This window comes from Leuciscus leuciscus, assembly GCF_965113295.1.
Source record: "Leuciscus leuciscus genome assembly, chromosome: 1".
Taxonomy (NCBI): domain Eukaryota; kingdom Metazoa; phylum Chordata; class Actinopteri; order Cypriniformes; family Leuciscidae; genus Leuciscus; species Leuciscus leuciscus.
The window spans coordinates 30006228-30020986 of NC_138725.1; the positions used below are offsets into that span (position 1 = coordinate 30006228).

At 35.5% G+C, this 14759-nt stretch overlaps 1 long non-coding RNA gene across 1 annotated transcript; it reads left to right on the top strand.

Annotated features, from left to right (window-relative positions):
• Positions 1 to 9527: 9527 nt before the first annotated feature.
• LOC309506200 lies at positions 9528 to 12993 on the top strand. Its single transcript, XR_014208679.1, has 7 exons — positions 9528 to 10003; positions 10112 to 10185; positions 10278 to 10351; positions 10479 to 10538; positions 10662 to 10712; positions 10967 to 11076; positions 12625 to 12993. It is a non-coding gene; the product is annotated as an uncharacterized lncRNA (long non-coding RNA).
• Positions 12994 to 14759: the final 1766 nt, after the last annotated feature.

A 14759-nucleotide genomic window follows, 5' to 3' on the forward strand; every position in this document is an offset into this window, starting at 1 on the left:
TCTTTACTTCAGATCTGGTTTCTCTGAGGCATCCTGAGTGTGTTTATTTGTCCAGAAACAGTATCTAAATGATACCATAAATTATGTTGAAAATATGTCCACAATGGCCCCATTTGAACTAGTTTTTAACCATGTGTGAAGGTTCCATGAACGCGCAGAACACGTCAAAAAAAGACGTCATAAAAACCTTTATTCTGGCTCCTCAGTGGACGTCTTTTCAATGTACGACTTTTGTGACAAAAATGTTGACGTTGAAAAGATAACCGTTATCAGTCTTTTCCTCAATGCTAACAAAAGACAGCCAAGAAACTGTTGGAAAAAAAAATTGCCTATAAACATGGATTAGTTTGAAAAAAGCAAAGGACACAAATACATTACAGATCTTTTCAAGTGAAACAGAAACTGCAGCTTCACCAATGTTGTAACGGGACATATTCTCACTTCTCTTTTTACATTTACATAGAATCTGAGTCTGCTTCATGACGAGGCTCCAGGGAGCCTGACCTGGCCCCTGTGTCCCATCTCAATAATTTACTCAAAGTTGCTAATATAAAGTCTCACAAAAGAGTACTTGGACAATGACAGACTGAGCCTTTCTTTGCATTTACTAAACTGCAAATACTTTGTGCATGTCTGAAACTTAACTGAATAAAAAATAATAATTTTAACTATAAAAACATACATTTTACAAAGAATTTAACAAACATCATAACAATACAGTTACTGCCTTTTCACTTATTACTAACCAGACTGACTTTATTTCTGTCATATGTCTACAGCAGTTCTTATTGAGAATTAACAGAGCTTTAGTAAAAAAAAATAAAGTTTGAAGTCACCATTATGGCTATTAGTATTTGATTTAGTTGGGCTTTTGACCCTTGACTTTTTAGTTTTACTTTTGTCTGGCTCCTGTAACATCTCTCTTTCTAATGTAGAGCAGAGGCATTACATCAGAACTGATTGGTTCAATGGGATCTTGCCTGAAGACCTAATCACTAAGGTTGGGGAAATGAAGCCTCTTAATTCTTTGAAGCCTTGTTCTGATTGTTTTGGGGAAATATTATAGGTGTCAGGAGTGTCAAAAATGGTATAGTCTTGTGTCAGGTCAAATTTACAGCAGCCGTAAACCTGAGAGTGCAGCTCTGCTGTTTTATTCATTAAGCGATTGTCTCACTTTTTTTCTTATCAGTGCAAAAGAGACTCAAATTACTGTCGGTTTTTGTCATACAGGCAAGTGTTATACATCATTCAAAACTGTTAAATGTCGTACACTAATAATAAAAACAAAATGTTGTGTTTTTCGTAAAATAAAGAAAATAAACATGATGCGCGTTCTGCCGTCTCTCTCAATGTGAAGTTCATTCTGAAACGTGACAGAAAATGATCTCATTTGATCATTTTTGAAACGTGACAGAAAATGATGCCAATGACTCAGTGAATGCTTGTCACTGTGACATGACACATATGTCTTTACAAAGCTTGAAGTCTCCATTTTTAAATGATGTAAATCATATAAAGTCTGTGTTTCTGACTGGCTAAAAATGTTAATTCTTTTCTTTTCAGGGAAATGACTTCAGAGATTTTTGATGCCAGAAATATTAGACTTTATTTCACAACAAAGCCGAACATTTGTACCATGTGACTTTACTGAAATAGAATTCTCTGCTGCAACAACACATTCTGCTCTCAGGTTTCCAAAGTCAATCCAAAGACACCCACAGACAGAAAGGAAATAATAGTGTATACAAAATACAGCTAAATTACTTATTTCCTAAATAATAAAATCTTCAACATTGTCAGATCTGCATCTTAACATTAACAAACCAGTCTATGTTTTTTCTAAGAGGTCCACAAGTGTACAGCAGGCTGATGTTTTTATTGAAGGAGAAAAACTCCGATTTTAAATACCTTGGTATTATTTTAGACTCTAAAAGCATGTTAAAAAGGTGGCTAATACCATCAGATATAATCTGGCTAACTTCAGACACATAAGGCCATATTTAACCACAGAGGCAGCCAAACTTTTTATGCATGCCATGATTTTTTCCCACATATCATATTGTTTCACAAGCTAAAACCTATCAGCTATCACCACTGCAATAGCACTACTAAATGGTGGTGGTGGCGCAATGGATAAGACACATGCCTTTGGTGTGAGAGACCCGGGTTTGAATCCACTGTGAGACACCAATGTGTCCCTGAGCAAGACACTTAACCCCTAGTTGCTCCAGAGGCGTGCGACCTCTGACATATAAGTTGTCGCTTTGTAAGTCGCTTTGGATAAAAGCGTCAGCTAAATGAATAAATGTAAATATAACTTTATTCAATTTTGACAGTTTCTTACATTATTTAGATGCCTGCCTCATTTTCAAAATGTTACATGGGCTTGCACCTCTCCACCACTGGGTGAATTTATACAACAGAAGAACAGCAGTGGCAGCAGTGGCGGTTCTACATTGAATTACACCCTGGGCGAGACCCCTTTCGAGCGCCCCCCCCCCCCCCCCCCCGGCGCCCCCCAAATATAATTTTTGTTACCCCATTGGCAGATAATGTTTTGCTTGTTTTAAGCAAAAACTAAATTTTTATTTATTTCCCCAGAAAACAAGACTTAATATCTTATGTAATTTTACTACTTTAGTAAAATAACGTTATGCATCTTTATTTAAGAAATGTTTGATATTTGGACTGGAAACAATTTTTGCAGTGTAATAACTGAACTTGCAACAGTTTTGTTGCAAAGAACAATATTATGGTGAAATTAGATCTCGTGTTTGAGTTAAAAACGAATTATTGTTAAGCATAGCAAGAATCATAGAAAAAAGGCTAACAAATAAGAGTTATACCCACCAATTAATATTGCCCCTTCATTCATGACATGGATACCGTAATCATATAGAGTAAACATAGTTGCATTGCATACCTTTATCTTTCGCTCGTTTCTAAATTGGGCACCTGATGGCTTTGAACTTTCTTGTCCATCTCTTATTTGGCTCTCGACATCGACAATCAACAGATCCCCTGATCCCCCCATAACTGTCACTCACGCTCACGAGTCACGACCAGAAGTCAAGACTAAACCAATTCACCTTGGTGGTGGTGACCAAGTAATCGTTTTGTATTACCTATTTTTATTAGCCATTCAGAAAAAAAAAAATGTGCAGGAAATATAGAGGCCCATATTTATAATATTATGAATGAAATGTGCGTTATCTGGAAGAAAGTCGAGGTGTGACTGATAACTTCGATAACTATATGGACCCCCCCCCCCCCTGTCCGTTCCATTTGGGAGAGACCCAGAGGTGAACTGTCATCCGCGCCCGCGCCTCCGCACCCCCTCCCCTTTCCCCTTCTCAAACAAACAGCTTCTGTGCACGGCATCTTCTCAGCAAGCAGGGGCGCCTGCAGCAGCAGCTGGGGCGCAAATTTGGCAATTCCCCACACAATGAAATGATAGATAATAGAAAACCGCTTCACGGCGCAGATTTTTATTTTTTTTTCTGCTCGTGCCGGCGGTGCCGCCCCCCCAAAAATGCCGCCCCGGGCGATTGCCCGGTTCGCCCGTGCCTAAAACCGCTACTGAGTGGCAGGGCAATAGGGCAGCTACCAGGGGAGACTGTGTTGTACAGTATAGAAGTAGCAAGTTTGGCCAAACAGTCTTCTCAGTACAGGCCTCAAATTATTGAAACTGCCTCCCTACTGAACTCAGAGAAAGCACCAGCTTTCTGGTGTGTATCATTTAAATTTACACTCAAGAAATGGATTAAAAACACTCAAAACTGCAATCATCAATAGTTGGTTTACCTTATCTTAGGTACTGCCCTTATTTGTATTGTACTTATTATTATGTTTTGTTTTTTTTCGTTTTTTTTTTTTCTTCTGTTTTTCATGTATTCTTTTTGTAATATGATGCTTGAGTGTAAACAAAAAATGTCAATTGATGTGCATTGTCCCTTAAAAAAAATTAAAAAAAAATTGATAATAATAAGTAAATGGTGGGCTAATTTACTTTTTTTATATACTTGTACTGCTTATATGACAGAATATATGGTCATGTAATTCATCAAGTTGCACACAATTTTTAACCGGTATGCACTGCTTCAAGTCAGCCATCGATCAGTTCTATGCAGCGTTGCATAAAGTCCAACAAGCCTTCACTTTTCAGTCACATTTCAGACCACTACTCTACAGGTGTATGGAATACATATATATATATATATATATATATATATATATATAAATAAATATATACCAATACACCAATGCTATGTGACTGTGATGTATGACTGTTTTCTCCAGAGCGGCTGTTTAGATACATTAACTACATTAATAACTTTTTTTACAACAGAAATTAAGCATCACTGAACTTACTTAAGCTGGTCTATGACACAATTTTCTTCAAGATCTACAGGGACAAACAATCTGTATTGTAAAAAGTGCGTTATAAATAAAGGTTTCATCTGTCTCTTTCTTGAACAATGCACAATTGTTCTCTGAAAACACTATTGCAATTGCTGAAAAATAAACAAGTTGATAAAAGGGTCAAGAGCTTCCCTTCCTTCCTTTCCTGGTTCCTTTATTCTCAGAGGTGCATCAGGAGGTCACAAAGTCGTGAAACTCTCACTACTCTCGATGGTGGGGCAGCCAAGTGTTACGTGAAGACTCCTCAGAGTGTGCAATTGCAGTGCATTTATGCCCGCAAAGTGCTGCCACCTGGCAGAATCCCCTGCACCTCCTAGCCTAAGTTTTCGGCTGTGCTTGCCGCCAAGGCTTACAGTGCCGCTGGATAGGCTGCCTCTGCCTTGCATGCAATGGCCCTCTTGCAAGTACATCAGGCCAAAGCACTAAGAGAGCTGCACAAGGGTAGTTCTGAGCCGGGATTGATGCAGAAATAGTTCCACTAGTGCCGCTTGCACGGTGTCTGGAGACCTCTGCACAACAAAAACTCCAGTGTTAAATTAACTGTCCTGCAGGACAGTTACTCCCATGGGAGTTTATTTGACTCCACACTCAAGTATGTTAAATTAGCACTGAAGCAGTGTTAATGAGTTAAAGATAATTTAGTGATTAATTGAGTGACGATTGAGCATTATTGAAGACACCTGATGTTAACAAGCAGAAAATCACAATTTTAAGTAACCATTATGGAGACCGGACTGCCTACTCTACGGTGTCTGTAGCGTGAATGCTGCGGACGGAGTATCTGCGTTTGACGGGAGGATTTTGTGATGTGTTGGCCGTCATCATCATGGTGTGTTTCCATTTGCCGTTTAGGGGCCTGGAGTTTGCATTCCTTTGGGCTCAAGGCATCCGACGCGGATTGCTTGATGTACCCACTCTATGGACTATTCTGGTTACTTAATTTTTACTCTACCGCTCATTCTGTTTGGATTTTTGATCAGATATTTGTCTATTTTTCACTCCATACTATGCATTTCATTCTGATTCCATAATCCTCTGTGGTGTTTGATGTGTATACTGTATTGTTTCTTATATTTGTCCTAGGGCTTTGAACTTTGGAAAAATGTTATATAAATTAAACATATTATTATTATTATTAATACTATTATATTTCTTAATATGCCATGTATGGTAAGGGTTGATCTTTGAGTACTATGATTGATTATGCCTTTTTTTATTGACTATGATTCTGCCTTATCTTGTATATAAATATAACCCTTCTCCTTAAAGTGGACACATCATGAAAATCTGACTTTTTCCATGTTTAAGTGCAATAATCGGGTCCCCGGATCATCTACCAACCCAGAAAACATGAAAAGTGACAGCCCAGTAACTTTGTTTTGGTAAGCCTTTCTCTGGAAGCATGTCAAAAATTAAGCCAATCAGATTTTGCTCCCCTTCTGATGTAGAAAGGGGGATATTATTATAATATTACCGCCCCTTAATCTCCACGTTTCCACTCACGGCACCGCCATTTGCTTTCCCAACGCGACAACAGTGTAACCAGTTCTAATGCAATGGCAAAAGTTCGAGCAAAGCATGCAAACAGATCTGACTTTGTTGCACAGGCGAGCACTGAACACTGTTTGACCACTAAAAAAAAAAATAACACAGCTGTCTTATAAAGACCTCAGGGAACTGTGCCAACTTGTGTGAAGTTAAACGGGACCATACATGCAAGTCAATGAGCTGAAACAATGTAACTCCACAACAACTACATAAATGTATTCACTAACAAGTCTGACATGTCCCTGTCTAAAAGTCAAACTTTTCCTGAGTATCTCCGTAAGGCTGCACTCGCTATTGGTTATTTCTGAGATTTTGGATGAGTGAGGACATGCGTTTTGTTATTGCTAAGTATCTGAAGCTCGTGTAAAGGATTGGCCTCTTCTGAACAGAGGCGGAGCAGTAGCTCATTTGCATTTAAAGGGACACACAAAAATAAATATCTATTTTACAAAATAAAGTTATATTAGTATTTTGAAAAGAAACATTGAAATACCTTAGAATGTATTTGAGTGCTATTAATTTCGGTGTTTATTTGTGCATATTAACTTGCATACCCAGCTAGCAGGGAACGTTCTCAGAACTTTCGCTAACATTCCCTACAAGTTTGGTTAATGTTCTAAAGAAAACATTTGAATGTAATGTTTACCGAACATTTTAAGGATGTTTTCTCATTTAAAAAAATGTTCCTATAACGTTATATGAAAACTAAGATATAACATTTTAACTGCAACATTCAAAAGATGTTTTGGGAATGTTTCTGAAATAACAAGTTGTACTATGATCTCAAAATATCATTGTCCCTATGTTTCATTATAACGAAAGAAGAACGTTCTCTCTGTCACGTTAGGAAAACGTTTTGAGGATATCATTGAGAGATGAGATGTTGAATGTTCTTTATAAAACGTTATTTTAATGTGACGAGTTAACAAAATTATAACATTTTATTTGCAACATTTTGAGCATATTTTGGGAATGTTGTTAAAGTTAAAGTTTGTACAATGATCTCAAAATAACATTGTCCCAATGTTTCATAAAAACAAAAGAGGAACATTCTCTCTGTCACATTAGGAAAATGTTTTGAGGATATCATTGAGAGATGAGATGTTGAATGTTCTTTATAAAACGTTCTTCTAATGTGACGAGTTAACACAATTAGAACATTTTACTTGCAACATTTTGAGCATATTTTGGGAATGTTGTTAAAGTTAAAGTTTGTACAATGATCTCAAAATAACGTTGTCTTAATGTTTTGTCATAACAAAAGAAGAACGTTCTCTCTGTCACGTTAGGAAAATGTTTTGAGGATATCATTGAGAGATGAGTCGTTTATTGTTCTTTATAAAACGTTCTTCTAATGTGACGAGTTAACACAATTAGAACATTTTACCTGCAACATTTTGAGCATATTTTGGGAATGTTGTTAAAGTTAAAGTTTGTACAATGATCTCAATATAACATTGTCCCAATGTTTCATGATAACAAAAGAAGAACATTCCACTTGCAACATTTTGAGCATATTTTGGGAATGTTGTTAAAGTTAAAGTTTGTACAATGATCTCAAAATAACATTGTCCCAATGTTTCATAAAAACAAAAGAGGAACATTCTCTCTGTCACATTAGGAAAATGTTTTGAGGATATCATTGAGAGATGAGATGTTGAATGTTCTTTATAAAACGTTATTTTAATGTGACGAGTTAACAAAATTATAACATTTTATTTGCAACATTTTGAGAATATTTTGGGAATGTTGTTAAAGTTAAAGTTTGTACAATGATCTCAATATAACATTGTCCCAATGTTTCATAAAAACAAAAGAAGAACGTTCTCTCTGTCACATTTGTAGAATATTTTGAGGATATCATTGAGAGATGAGATGTTGAATGTTCTTTATAAAACGTTCTTCTAATGTGACGAGTTAACACAATTAGAACATTTTACTTGCAACATTTTGAGCATATTTTGGGAATGTTGTTAATGTTAAAGTTTGTACAATGATCTCAAAATAACGTTGTCTTAATGTTTTGTCATAACAAAAGAAGAACGTTCTCTCTGTCACGTTAGGAAAATGTTTTGAGGATATCATTGAGAGATGAGATGTTGAATGTTCTTCATAAAACGTTCTTCTAATGTGACGAGTTAACAAAAGAAGAGCATTCTACTTGCAACATTTTGAGCATATTTTGGGAATGTTGTTAAAGTTAAAGTTTGTACAATGATCTCAATATAACATTGTCCCAATGTTTCATAAAACCAAAAGAAGAACAATTCTCTCTGTCACATTAGGAAAATGTTTTGAGGATACCATTGAGAGATGAGATGTTTATTGTTCTTTATAAAACGTTCTTTTAATGTGACGAGTTAACACAATTAGAACATTTTATTTGCAACATTTTGAGCATATTTTGGGAATGTTGTTTAAGTTAAAGTTTGTACAATGATCTCAAAATAACGTTGTCTTAATGTTTTGTCATAACAAAAGAAGAACGTTCTCTCTGTCACATTTGTAGAATGTTTTGAGGATATCATTGAGAGATGAGTCGTTTATTGTTCTTTATAAAATGTTCTTCTAATGTGACGAGTTAACACAATTAGAACATTTTACTTGCAACATTTTGAGCATATTTTGGGAATGTTGCTAAAGTTAAAGTTTGTACAATGATTTCAATATAACATTGTCCCAATGTTTCATGATAACAAAAGAAGAACATTCTACTAGCAACATTTTGAGGATATTTTGGGAATGTTGTTAAAGTTAAAGTTTGTACAATGATCTCAATATAACATTGTCCCAATGTTTTGTCATAACAAAAGAAGAACATTCTCTCTGTCACATTAGGAAAATGTTTTGAGGATATCATTGAGAGATGAGATGTTGAATGTTCTTTATAAAACGTTCTTGTAATGTTATGTGTTAACACAATTAGAACATTTTAATTGCAACATTTTAAGGATGTTTTGAGGATGTTGTTGAGATAACAGATTATATAATGTTCTCAGTAAAACATTGGCACAATGTTCCATAATAACAGAGGAGGAACATTATCAAATCAACGTTCGTAAAATGTTTTGAGGATATCACTGAGACCTGAGATGATGAGTGTTTTTAAAAAAAAATCTTGTAATGTGACGTGTTAACAAAACTAGAACATTTTAAATGTAACATTTAGCAATCAAACTACACAATTATTGTTAAATTGAGCTTGCTGGTCAGACAGCAGACCAACAGGGTTCACGATGGAACATATGGTGCATTTAAGTCCTCCTGGGAAGTTTGTATTCATGAGGTTTTACAATTTTGTTTAATGTTTTAAATTAATGAAGCCACTGTAAACTTTATCATCACATATTATACTGTTACATATTAATGCTATTTTGTGCAGGCATTAGCTTACTTCATTGTCACTGCTAAATAGTGGTATCCCACAATGTTTCTCACTTACACACCCCTAACTCTTCAAGATCAGGGTTAAAGAAAATCCTGAGCTTCCTACTCATATTCTCATCATTGTGGTGGCGTTCAACTTGTAAATACGGTCTTTATGACATGACTTGAATGCACCAATACACAGCAAAATCTCCAGTGTTGAAATCCTGGTGTTAAGCACTCTTAGAGTAAAGAGTTAATTTTCTGGTGTTGAATTTCAAGTGATTAACACTGCTAGTGTAAACTGCACACTCTGGCTGGTGAAAATATGTAGAGTTAAATTTGGTTAAATCTAAAGAACACCAAGAGAGTGTAATTAGTTACATCCGGGACATTTATGCGCTGGGCGCGACGAAACGACCTGGATTCCTGGAACTTTTTTCACAGTCGCCATTTTCTTTGACTCGCGATGCAAGGCATACGAGGAGGGAAAACGCAGAAAATAAGTGTTTTATCGCATTTATATATGCATTTTATTGCATTATATTGTTTATTACAATATTTATGTGCTGTGAACGGCTAAACCGTTCTCAGACAGGCATTTTTCTTGACGTGCGATGCAGAGCAGACCAGTATGAGGTTGCTTTTAAACAGAGAAACTACCAAAGTAAGTTAAGTGTTTTATCTAATTTACAATATGTATTTTATAACATATTGATTTATAGCAATATTTAAATGCTCTGCGCGCTTAAACGAGCCGAAACCTTTCTTAAAGGCGACATCTTTGACTCAATACGGAGCTGACGACGAGGAGATTTGCTTGTAACGTTAACAGGAAAAACACCGAAAGTAAGTATTTTTAACCTAATTTACAACATGGCATTATATTGTTTGTTTTTTACGATATTTATGTGATGTGCGCGCCTAAACCTTTCTCACAGACTAACGTTATGCCCTGCATCTTCTTTGACTCATGACGCAGTGCAGACACGGAGTTTAACGGTGAAAACACTGAGTAAGTGTTTTATCTCATTTACAATACGTATTTTATAATGTTATTTTGTTTTATTATTACAATATTTGTGATGTGCAAATATCATAATGTATTTATCCTCAAACTATCTTTTACTCTCGTTTGCCAGCACACCTAACTTACCTTAACTGAAACAACGTTAACTGAAAAACAATTTTTCTTAGAATGTGTAAGTAATTCTTTAAGATTAAATGTTTATGAAAATGTATTTATCAGATTCAATTTTTGACGATGTTTGGATATGCTATTGATTTTTGGATAGGCTATTGATTTTGCTATTTGTGTTTGCTAGGAGCATTATGCTGCACCAAGTGGCTGGTCTTTAAAGGCTGTACAGAACCTGGTGAGGGTCAGATTTTACAGATAACATTATGAGATAATCATGTGTATAAACATAAAAAATAATCATAGTTTTGTTGCTATTTGGTATAACTAGATTTTTTTGTGTTTCATAACACTCATTTTGAATTTGTCCTGTCAAATTACTTTACAAAAGTATTTTTTCCCCCCTTTTCCTTTTACTTAAATAAAATTAGTTTTCAAACCAATTGTTTTCATGATTTGACAGGTAGATGTTTTCTTGCTTTTTAATTTTAGACTCAACTGACTGGGAAATCTCTGCCCATCACCTGCCTCCAACATCACAAAGCCACAAGAAGGGAACAAAGATTCTTCCGTCAGCTGACTATTTAGTGAGATTTCTTAAGGTGCGTGTCTAAATTTATTCCTAAAGGGTTAGGCTAGTTCACCTACAATTGGAAATTATGTCATTACTTACCCTCATCTCGTTCCAAACATGTAAGACTTTTTCATCTTCACAACACAAATGAGGATATTTTTAATGAAATCTGAGAGCTTCCTGTCCCTCCATTGACAGTCCACGCAAATACCACGTTCAAGCCCCAGAAAGGTGTAAAGGTACATCATTAAAGAACTTCATGCGACTCCAGTGGTTTAACATACATTTTATTAAACTACGCAAGTGCTGTGTTTGCAGCAACAAAACATTTACCACTTAATTTATTAAATATTAATTTCCAACATGCGTTGTTAAGTGAGCGTGCATCGAAGATTAATAATTTGTAAATAAAGTTGAGTTTTTTTGTTGTTGTTTTTTCGTGCAAACAAAGCACTCTTGTTGCTTCATAAAATTTGTTGAAGTTAAACCACTTGAGTCACATGGATTACTTATGATTTCCTTTATACCTTTCTGTGGCTTTGGAAGTGATAGTTGAATAGGTTGTCAATGAAGGGACAGAAATCTCTTAGATTTTATAAAAAATATCTTAAAGGGATAGTTCGGCCAAATTATATTTAGCCCATGATTTACTCACCCTCAAGCCGTTCGAGATGCATATGTCAATCTTTTATCAGACGAACACATTTTCAGTTATTTTAGAAAATGTCTTAGATCTTTCAGTTGTTATAATGTGAAGTTATGGGGTCCACCTCCTTCAAGTCCAAAAATGTGCATGCATCCTTCACAAAAGTAATCCATCCGGCTCCAGGGGGATAAACGAAGGCCTTCTGAGGGTAATCCGTGCGGTTTTGTTGTAAAAATATACATATTTACTGGCTGCGCTGTCACGTTCGTTCTACGTCACAATGCTTCCTACGCTACGTCCTACGTCATACGCCAGCATCCATCTCCGTGAACGCGCGTCGACCGTTGCCGGAAGCAAGTTCTTTTCGTTTATAAAGTTTTAAATGTGTATATTTTTCGACAAAACCGCACAGATTACCCTCAGAAGGCCTTCGTTTATCCCCCTGGAGCCGGATGGATTACTTTTGTGAAGGATGCATGCACATTTTTGGACTTGAAGGAGGTGGACCCCATAACTTCACATTATAACAACTGAAAGATCTAAGACATTTTCTAAAATAACTGAAAATGTGTTCGTCTGATAAAAGATTGACATATGCATCTCGAACGGCTTGAGGGTGAGTAAATCATGGGTTAAATATCATTTTTGGCCGAACTATCCATTTAAGTGTTCCGAAGATGAGCAAAACTTTTACTGGTTTGGAACAACATAAAGGGTGAATAATGACAGATTTTACATTTTTGGATGAATTAAGTCTTTAATTTACTTGGAAATCAGTAAATTCAAGTCTAACTGGTTAGTTAATCTAACCAAAATAGTTTATTGTTTGAGTCACGAAAGTCTAAGATGATTGAACTTTTTCCACCATAAACTTGCTGTATAATAAAACACATAGTATTAATTGTAAATGGTCTGGTTTTGTGTTGTCAGGGAACCAGCACTCCAGGATTTTGAAAAAGTTGGATCTGCACAGCCTTTCCTGCTCTGTGAAACAACTATGCACTGAACTGTACTGTTAGCAACTGGACACAACTGATCCACTCATATTCTGCAACTGTTTTTCATCTGTTGAATGTTGTTGCTGTACTGTTGCAAAGTCGAAGGTATTGACTCAACTTCACTGACACAGGACTTACATTCACTGACATGTACAGGACTTGAAGTATTAGATCATTTGATGAGCAGCTTTCACATAATTCTGATGACAGAAATGGTTATATTTTGCCTTCATTTATTTTAAAAGTTAACCTATGATGTAAAGGGACTTGTTCGTTAATAAAAACTAGTTTGTTAAAACAACTGTTTGCATTTTGCCTTTATTTTTAACTTTACAATGAACAGAATTCTATATGATCCCAGACTAAGGTTACATTTGAACTTTCTGGATTGTTTTGATGTGCATTCAATGTTATCAATAGGTTAAATGCTTTGCATTTATTTCTGAAAAGATTCCTTTTGTCAAAAAGCAAGATTGAGTCAAATTTAACACTCCTGAAATGTATAAATTGATTCCTAATAGTATTACAAATCAATACAGATCAATTCTACAAGAGTTGCATTTTATGTTAAACTTTACATCTTATGTAGTGTTAATATGGCAACAACTCTGTAGTGTTGAAAGAAAAACACACATTTGGTGTTAAATTTTGACACTACACACTGGTGTTGGGTAAATTCAACACTAACCAGTGTTGAATTTTGACACTACACACTGGTGTTGGGTAAATTCAACACTAACCAGTGTTGAATTTTGACACTACGCACTGGTGTTGGGTAAATTCAACACTAACCAGTGTTGACTGGTGTTAAATTTTAACTATTTAGAGAGTTGCTGCAACTCTGTCATAGTGTTAAATATTTAACACTTTGAAAAGTGTAGTTTTAACTCGATCTAGTGTGGACCAATATAGACACTTTTAAAGTGTTGAATTTAACTCGATAGGTGTTGAATTAACACTGCTGATTTTGCTGTGTAGCTCTAGCTTAATTAGGGACAATCCATACAAACACTCTTTGCTAAAATACATTACAGACTGTCACAGTAAGAAGTTATTCGTCCTGTATCAACGCTAAAGGCCTAACCACTGCAGTCAACACCTTGGAGTATCCATGCTGTTAAATAAAAGTCTGTAGACAAGGGTTAGGGTTAGGGTTAACCTTAACCCTTAATTTCTAACCCAGACCCGGTTTCACAGAGTTTAGATTAAGCCAGGATTAGGCCTTAGTGCATTTAATTAGCTTTTAAAAATGTGCCTTAGAAAAAAGAAAAAGAAACATTACTGGTGTGCATCCTGAGACAAAATAATGGCACCGACATATTTTAAGATATGTCAGTGCAAGTTGCTTTCAGGTAAAACAGCTCAAACGTGCATTTTAGTCTGGGACTACAGGCTTAAACCTTGCCTGTGAAACCCGGGGTATATGTTGCAACTTGTATAGAATTATGCCAATGTTACCAAAGTGTTGTGTTGGACAGAGGATTAACCCTAAACCAACAGGTTGTGTAACTGTGCCACACAGGGTGAAAAGCAAGTTGACATTATTAGGCATAAGAGTGTTTCTAAAGGAAAGGTCAATATTTTGTTAAAGTGCAAAAGGATCATTATGGGTCACATGAATGTAACTCTAATGTTACCATGATACCAATCCATTAGTTTTTCATGTAGGTAGGTATACAGAATTGTATATGAATAGCCTACATATGCAATGTTTGCTCTGTTTAATATATAATATGTTTGCTCTTTTAAACTGCTGTTTGGCAGAGCAGTGGTAAATATATGTTGTTATACATGGTATATATTATTTGTGTAATTTATTATTATTATTTATATGTTATTGTAAGTTTATTTTTTTTTATCATGCACTGCAATGAAGACACCATTTAACCAATTGATTAAATATAGGCTAACAGCCAGCTAACAAATACAACTAAATAAATAGCCGTGCACATTTTTTTCATATTCTTTCTTTTGAAACATGTAATCTTTTCCTGTAATTGCAATGTTACCACATTATTGGCTGTCTCTTCGAGTTGTTTTGAGCATGATTGGCTATTCAGACTGTCA